At 45.4% G+C, this 6,979-nt stretch overlaps 1 protein-coding gene across 1 annotated transcript in view; it reads left to right on the top strand.

Moving 5' to 3' along the window:
- Nucleotides 1-750: 750 nt before the first annotated feature.
- The window catches only part of B3GALT5 (beta-1,3-galactosyltransferase 5), an 82,522-nt gene continuing 76,293 nt past the window's right edge, over nucleotides 751-6,979 (top strand). Inside the window, exon 1 of the mRNA XM_081800029.1 lies at nucleotides 751-4,044. The gene's annotated coding sequence lies outside the window, so the exon portion shown is untranslated. The remainder of the gene's footprint in view (nucleotides 4,045-6,979) is intronic.

Here is a 6,979-nt window from a genome sequence, read left to right on the forward strand (position 1 = left end):
CAAGGGTGAATTTTATGGTATCTAAAGTATATCTCAAGGAAGCTGTTACAAAAAATGTGAACTCCCTACCTTCTTGGCACATATTGTCTCCCTTTTCTGCCTTATTGTCCTGCTAAGCCCAACTCAACATACCATTTATTCGTGTTGTTTATTGTCTGGCTTGTCCCACTGGATTATGAGCTCCACGTGATTAGAGATTTTTGTCTGTATTGTTTACTGTTGTATCCCTTGGGCCTAGAACAGTGCTTACAGTTGGTGCTCAATAAATGTGTTGAATAACTGTATAAATGTAACTATATGTACATTAAAGCTGGCACAAGAAAGTCATTTCAAAAAGATGATAAAAAGATGGTTGCTCAGAAAGGGAAAGAGAATAAAAATAGGGATGTTTTTGTGGTAGATCACTGTAAGAAGTAGGGACCCAAGGTTTGGGTTGAAAACATTAGCACAGATGGAAAACTTCGTAAGACAGAAGACTGTTCTCTCAGGGATGACTGAAGACCCCTTTCTGGGGTCACTTTGCCTACAACTGTGTGGTCCCCGCAACTAACCTTCAATCCTTGACTCCCTTCCCTCCAGGAAAACTTTGTTTCCTTGATGTTTTCAAATACAGCGTGTTTTAGGAAATGTGAGGCTCAGTAGGGCCAACAGATCAGGAGACAATTGCCATTGAAATGATAATTTGTTACTCACAGTTCCCAAAGGAGGGGGTGCACCACGCTTTGCCACGGGGGTGGGGGGGGGGTAACAGGGAAGCGCCAGGTGGGTCAGGAGACAGAGGGAGGGGGGAAATGGGGGCAGGAGCTTTTACTATGGTTCCTACAGGAAGACATGGCCTTGCAGGGTAAGCAGGCATAGGACAGGCTAGTTGGAATAATTTCAGCAGATGCTGGGGCATAGGGACTGTCCCTCATTGTTTGGTACCTGGCCCCAGATGATGAGGGCAGGGGGTAGTGGCCCAGAGTATGAGAGAAGGTGGTCAGGGGCGTGGGCTCTGGATTGGTGGGTTTGCATTTGAAAAGCATGCACGTTGTCTACTGTCTCTAAGAATTGACTGGTCCTGCAAGCGCAGTCTCTCCAGGGTTAGCAAGGCCCCGGCTGTCGGAGCATCAGAATACAGAAAATAAGCCATAGCTAATATATCGGGAGGGTACATAGCACTAAATCCTAGATCTCAGGGCTCTAGATAATCCTGAAATGCCTTGTCTGGGGAACCCAGAAGTACTTGGGAATACTGCCAGAGCGGGTATGGAGGCCGTTGGTGGGGAGGCCGCGTAGGGTGGCCATACGCTGAGGAGGTGGTCAAGCCAAGTCTGTACGAATCTTAAGTCCACGAAGATGCTGAACAGACTTGTGTCAGAGAGTGCTTGTAGTGTTATAGGGACTTCAGTGCTGTTTGTTTTAGGTACATTGTAAAATGATTGAGCTACATTATGAGCTCCTCACTAAAATTTTGGCCGACACCCAGGCATCACGCCTCTGCATATCTTCAGACCCGGTCAAGTTCTTATGTTGGAGGCTGTGAATGTGGGCAGCTCTTCATGATTCTGGACCATATATATTGTTATTGGATGAAATGTTTGATGTGGGTGCCAAGCGAGAGTTGGTTTCTAACAATGCATAAATTATATTTCAAATGCTTAACTTACACACACACACACACACACACACGCACACGCACGCATGTGCACGCACACCCACGCAGAGAGTAGGATCTGCCGTTCCAGAGTCCTGGAATGGAATGGCACAGCTGCCTCACTCTTGGAATCAGGGAAATCACCCTGGTTCTTAGTTTAAAACATTCCGTGGAAATGTCTCCACAAAAGATGGACAAATCAGGGCAGCACTGTTTCCTGAAGCCTCATTTCTTTGGCAATCTTTGCTCCCTGCCTCCCAGGCCCAGTTCTGGAGCCAATGGTGGTAGATGACCTCTTATATTTCCTGTGGCGAGAAGTCCAGCCAGTTCCCTCCATGAGGAAGTTGGCTTAGTGGCCCTGAGTAATTCCGAGGAACAGCCCAGCCTCTGAGACCCCCTTCTTGGCTATGCTCTGGAGAACAGACATAGGAACAGAACGACCGTTCCACAGAGACAAGAGGAGAAAGGGAACAGGAGAAGATGGAGAGTTTCGGAAGCACCTGAAGCTGGAGCCTCCTTTCGTCTCCTACGTAGTATTCCTGTTTCAGGGGAAGGTAGTCGGCTGGGTTCTTCCCTTCAGTCAAACTATAAGCAAAAAAGTGAACTTATGTGGTCTGAAGGGAAGATCAAATGGTAAATTCTGGAACTAACAGAGATGGGTCAGGAGTCATGAATATATACATGTTAGAGTCGGGGTTTGAACCCTTATCTAAAAGCCACCACTCACCTTCTCTCCCTCCGTTTATACACAGCAGGATGTTGTAGATGCTGGAAATACTCCCACCACCTGACCTCCCTCTGATTCTTCTTCCCCTTCTCCTTCTCTTCCTCCTGCCTGGCCTCGTCCTCCTCCTCCCCAGCTCCATCTCTGTCTCTCCTTTCTCCTCCTGCTCCTCCCCCCCTTCTTCCTGTCCTCCTCCTTCTTTCTTCAACCCGCCTCCTCCTTCACCTTCTTGCTTCTCATGGTTATTACAGCTCCCACCTACTGACCGTTTACTGCGTTCCAAGCATTGTGTCAAACACTTCACCTACGGTGTCTCATTAAGTCACGCAGTTGGTGTTAACCATCCCCACTTCGCCTCAAGGAGTTTGACGCTCAAAAACAATGTGTAGCTCACCAAAGTTCTCCTGGCTCCCAAGGGCTGGGATTTGACCCCAGATTTGCCCGACTTCCAAGCTGGGGCTCTTAACTACTGTGGGCATGGCTGCTTCTTTGGCTCCATATAGCCACTTACCTTTAACTCTTAATTGTGCAGAAAAACAAAACAAAAAACACATGGCTTTCCCTCTTGGCATGATTCAGTTGTCCTCAGGCCTTGTTGTAAATTTTGCAAAATTTCAGGGTAAATAGTAACAGCCCCTCCCTCATATCGTGCTATATTTATGTAGATTGGGTTGACCTTACCTTCCTAATGACAGTCGAGATTCTGGCCCACATGGAGCTGGTCATTTCCTTCTGCATGTACTGCGCTCACCATGGTTGGTGCGTGGGGGCCAGCCTCTGGCCGTCTCTCCAGAGATCCCTCCCGCAGCTCCTTCAGGGTTGCTGGCTATCCCCCCAGGACCTTTGCTTTCCTTTAGGATCCAGTTTGCAACATCTGTGATTCACTGTAAGCAATTCTGACCTCTGGAAAAGAATTCATGCCTGCAAAACATAAATGATGGTTTTTAGTTGGTCACTATTATTTTTACTTTATTGTGTCAGTAATACATGTTTGAAGAGGAGTGTTTTTTTTCCTTATTGAAGTGACTCGTCATGGGATTCCCACCAAGACATGAAATAGACATAATGTAAAGCCATTTACATAAAAGCACAAATTCCTATTGCTAAGACCACACCGTGCTTACGGTGCTCTCAAATACTGACACCCGGATGGATTGTTCTCCTAACTCAGAGGGTCACGGTGGTTCTCCGTTCAAGAATAAAACCAGTAGAAACTGCATGAATAGACACTAAGGAACCAGTCTGTTTTCAAGAAAGATCTGTAATCGGGAAAGCATTCTATTTTTCCTGACAGCCCTATTTGTCGATTTGAAACTCCAAATAGCTTAGCAATTACAGATGACTTTCTAAAATCCTCTTTGCATATTTCTTGCCTCTTCCAAAATAGTTTTTTATATTTGACGTCAGTGGCTAATAATCTAGGCTAATTGACTAGCATGTGGCCCAGCTTTAAGTTTTATTTATTTTTTTTCCCCTGAGGTTTTTGTGGTGAGGTGTGGAAACCACAGCGGAGGGCCTGGTAACCATGGTGATGGCATTGTCTCAGTGAAGTGGTTCTCAGAGCTCAGGCCGGGAGGCTAATTCCTATAACAAAGGCTTTTTTGTGTTCAAGAGGGCCCAGGAGAGCCCGGGGTTGTGACAGTGGCAGACAAACCTTCAGCCCAAGGACCTGGGAAGGAAAGAGGTGAGTTTTATCTTCGCATCGTTAATCATTTTATGAGAAAACGAATAAAAAATGCTGGCAAACCTGATGAATGTCCTCCTGTGATTTGACTCCTCTCCTAAAAGGTGTCATGACTTCCTTGCACGTGTTCCCACACCAGCGCATTGGATGCTCGTCCACGTAGTCTGGACACGTCCTTTCGATCTTTCTCGTTTTGTGCCCCAAAAACACAGTGGCCAAAGCCGTCTCGAATGTCTAAAAGGGACTGTGAATGCCATCCTTTCTAAAATGACTTTAAGATGGTTCCTACTGTTGGAATATTATCCTTCCTTTGCTGCTGGCTTAGTTGGTTTTGCCATTAGTTCTCCATCAGAAATGAAGGGGGCTAGGGGCGCCTGGGTGGCTCATTTGGTTAAGTGTCTGCCTTCGGCTCAGGTCATGATCCAGGGTCCTGGGATCCAGCCTTAAGTCGAGTCCAGCTCCCTGCTCAGTGGGGAGCCTGCTTCTCCCTCTGCCCCTCCCCCCTGCTGGTACTCTCTTGCTCTCTCTCCCAAATAAATAAATAAAATCTTAAAAAAAAGGGAAGGGGCTTAAAAGTAGCACCTTTTCCATGATGCATTATTTCTACGGTTGCCTGCTTTTGTCACATTATTTAGAGTTTATTGTCAACTAGCAGATCCACGTAATGAATTCAAGAGAAAATAGATCTGAAGATAACAAAATGCTTGAGATGGGAAGTTGTTGAACCTGAAAAGAGGCTCACTTTTGAATTCTAGAAAAAGAGGAGTGCTTAGTTTGAAAATTTTAGGATGGTAAAATGTGCCTGAATTCCAGCCCTTTTGATCCATGACAATAGCTACACTGAAGGTTACGATGGTAGAATCTTAGGTTTTGTGGCTTGATTTTGCATTTCTTATTTTCCAGGTGTGAAATTTTCGGTGAATTATTAAACCCCTTTTTGGGTGATAAAACGGGCATACAAATAATACTAACCCTCTGAATGTTGTGAATATTAAAAATGACTTAGTCTACATAGTGTGTTGAGCGCGGGGACAGTAAGGGATCTGCACCAGGGTTTTAGACGTCCGTACATGCTTCCTGGCTCCCTGATGGCTGTTAATCAGACCAGTGCATCCAGTAAGGGTTAACCTAATTCTTGGCTTGTATTTGAAGTTATTTAAGATGTCGGCTTCAACTTCTGGATTTCCCAGCTCACCATAGGGTTCGCCATGGGATTGGCAAAAACTTTCTGCTCTGTATACAGCATCCTACCGTGGCGAAGGGAAGAAGGTTCTTTTTCCAACAAAGAAGAATTGGAATTAAGTGTCTGGAGATGAGTTCCCCTTCAGCAACTGGGGAAAAGGGAACGCCTAAAGGAATTCCAAAGCCAGGGAATTATAAACCGGTGTCCAGATTCATTTCCACCCCTGGAGCCTTGAACTAGGGTTACAGATCTTTGACAGCACAGTATCCTGTGGATCTTCAACTCAAGAATCAAAGCAGTTGAAGGTCTGACTGCATCTTCCAGTGGATGGCTTGGGTTTTGGTTCCTAAAATCACAAGGGCAGGATCTGCTGTTGTCTGTGTGTGAAGTCATCAGTCTAGGACTCTGCCGGGGTGGGGAGAAGGGGCAGGCCTCCTGGCTCTTCTTCTTTATGGCTGTGTGACCTTGAGTGGCCTTGGTGCCATCAGGAGAGCTGTGAAGAACGCCAGTACCTGACACACAGGGGCAATGTGCGTATTACATGAAAATATACCGGAAGCGCTTAGCACAGCTCACGGTGCCTCCAAAACCCTCAGCTCAGGATAGACATAAGTGCTTACTAATGGGGTTGGGGGGCCTCTGACTGCTCAAGGGAAAGTGCTCCCCCACACCTTGCTGTGCTCCGAAATAGGTGAGCTCCCTATGGGGTGGTGCAAGGTGGGCCAGGGAGTCGTGGGGTTCTGGGCTGTGGGTGCAAGGATATTGCCTCCCCGACCCCCCTGAGCCACAAAATTGGTGGGGTCTCCCCGGGCAACAAACTCAGAAAAGTAACCACCTCTGTTAAGGGTTGTTAGGCTCCTAGTGATAGGACCCTTGACACCTCCACAAAGCTGGCCAGGGCTGGAGACATGCTTGCAGCCCCCTCTCTGTCTCTCTGTCTCTGCCTCTCTCTCTTTCCTTCTTGCTCTCTCTGTCTCTGTGTCTGTCAGCAATGCAGCAGTAGAAGTTATAGGGCAGAGGCAAATCCTAACGCACTCCAGAAGACCCAATTAACTGGGCACATGTGTAATGACCACCCAAAGAAGGTCAAGAACTTTCTTGAAAGGCTAAAAGCCTCAAAGTATGGGCATAAAAGATGTCAGGATATCAATAAACAGGGACTCACAGGAATAGCTGTAAGTTTGCACCAAGTACCCCCGACCTACAGGGTGAGGCCTCCCCAACCCCAATCACCTTTAACAGCAGCATCATATTTCAAAATCATAAATATAATTCATCCTCACGGTAAAAAGAAAAAAACCAAACAGAAGGGAAAGTAAAAATTCCCTTTTACTTGCTGATCCTTTTCCCAGTCTTCAGAAGTAACTATTTAATAAAGGCTAATTAGTAATGTATTAATAATTAATAAAAATTATTAATGTAGTTTTTGTATATTCTTCTAGAATTCAAATATATATTTCCTGTAAGTGAAAAAGTAAGTTGTGGAATGGTAAGAAGGCTACAGTATAGTGTAAAGGGTAGGAAATATAGTATAGTATGGGATAATACATTTTGTTCTTTTTTCCCTTTCTACGTAAAATATCCGGGCAATGTTTCCATAACAGCACGTGTAGATTTTTCTTTATTGTTTTGAAAAGCCAAAGTCAATGTTACTATACTGACTTACCCAGGCTTATATTCTAGACTTTGAGGGTAGTTTCTACTTACTTCCTATTACAAATAATGCTACCTTGAGCATTTCTTTTTTTTTTT

Source organism: Leptonychotes weddellii, chromosome 1, assembly GCF_054177405.1.
Source record: "Leptonychotes weddellii isolate Sample4059 chromosome 1, ASM5417740v2, whole genome shotgun sequence".
NCBI classification, from domain to species: Eukaryota; Metazoa; Chordata; class Mammalia; order Carnivora; family Phocidae; genus Leptonychotes; species Leptonychotes weddellii.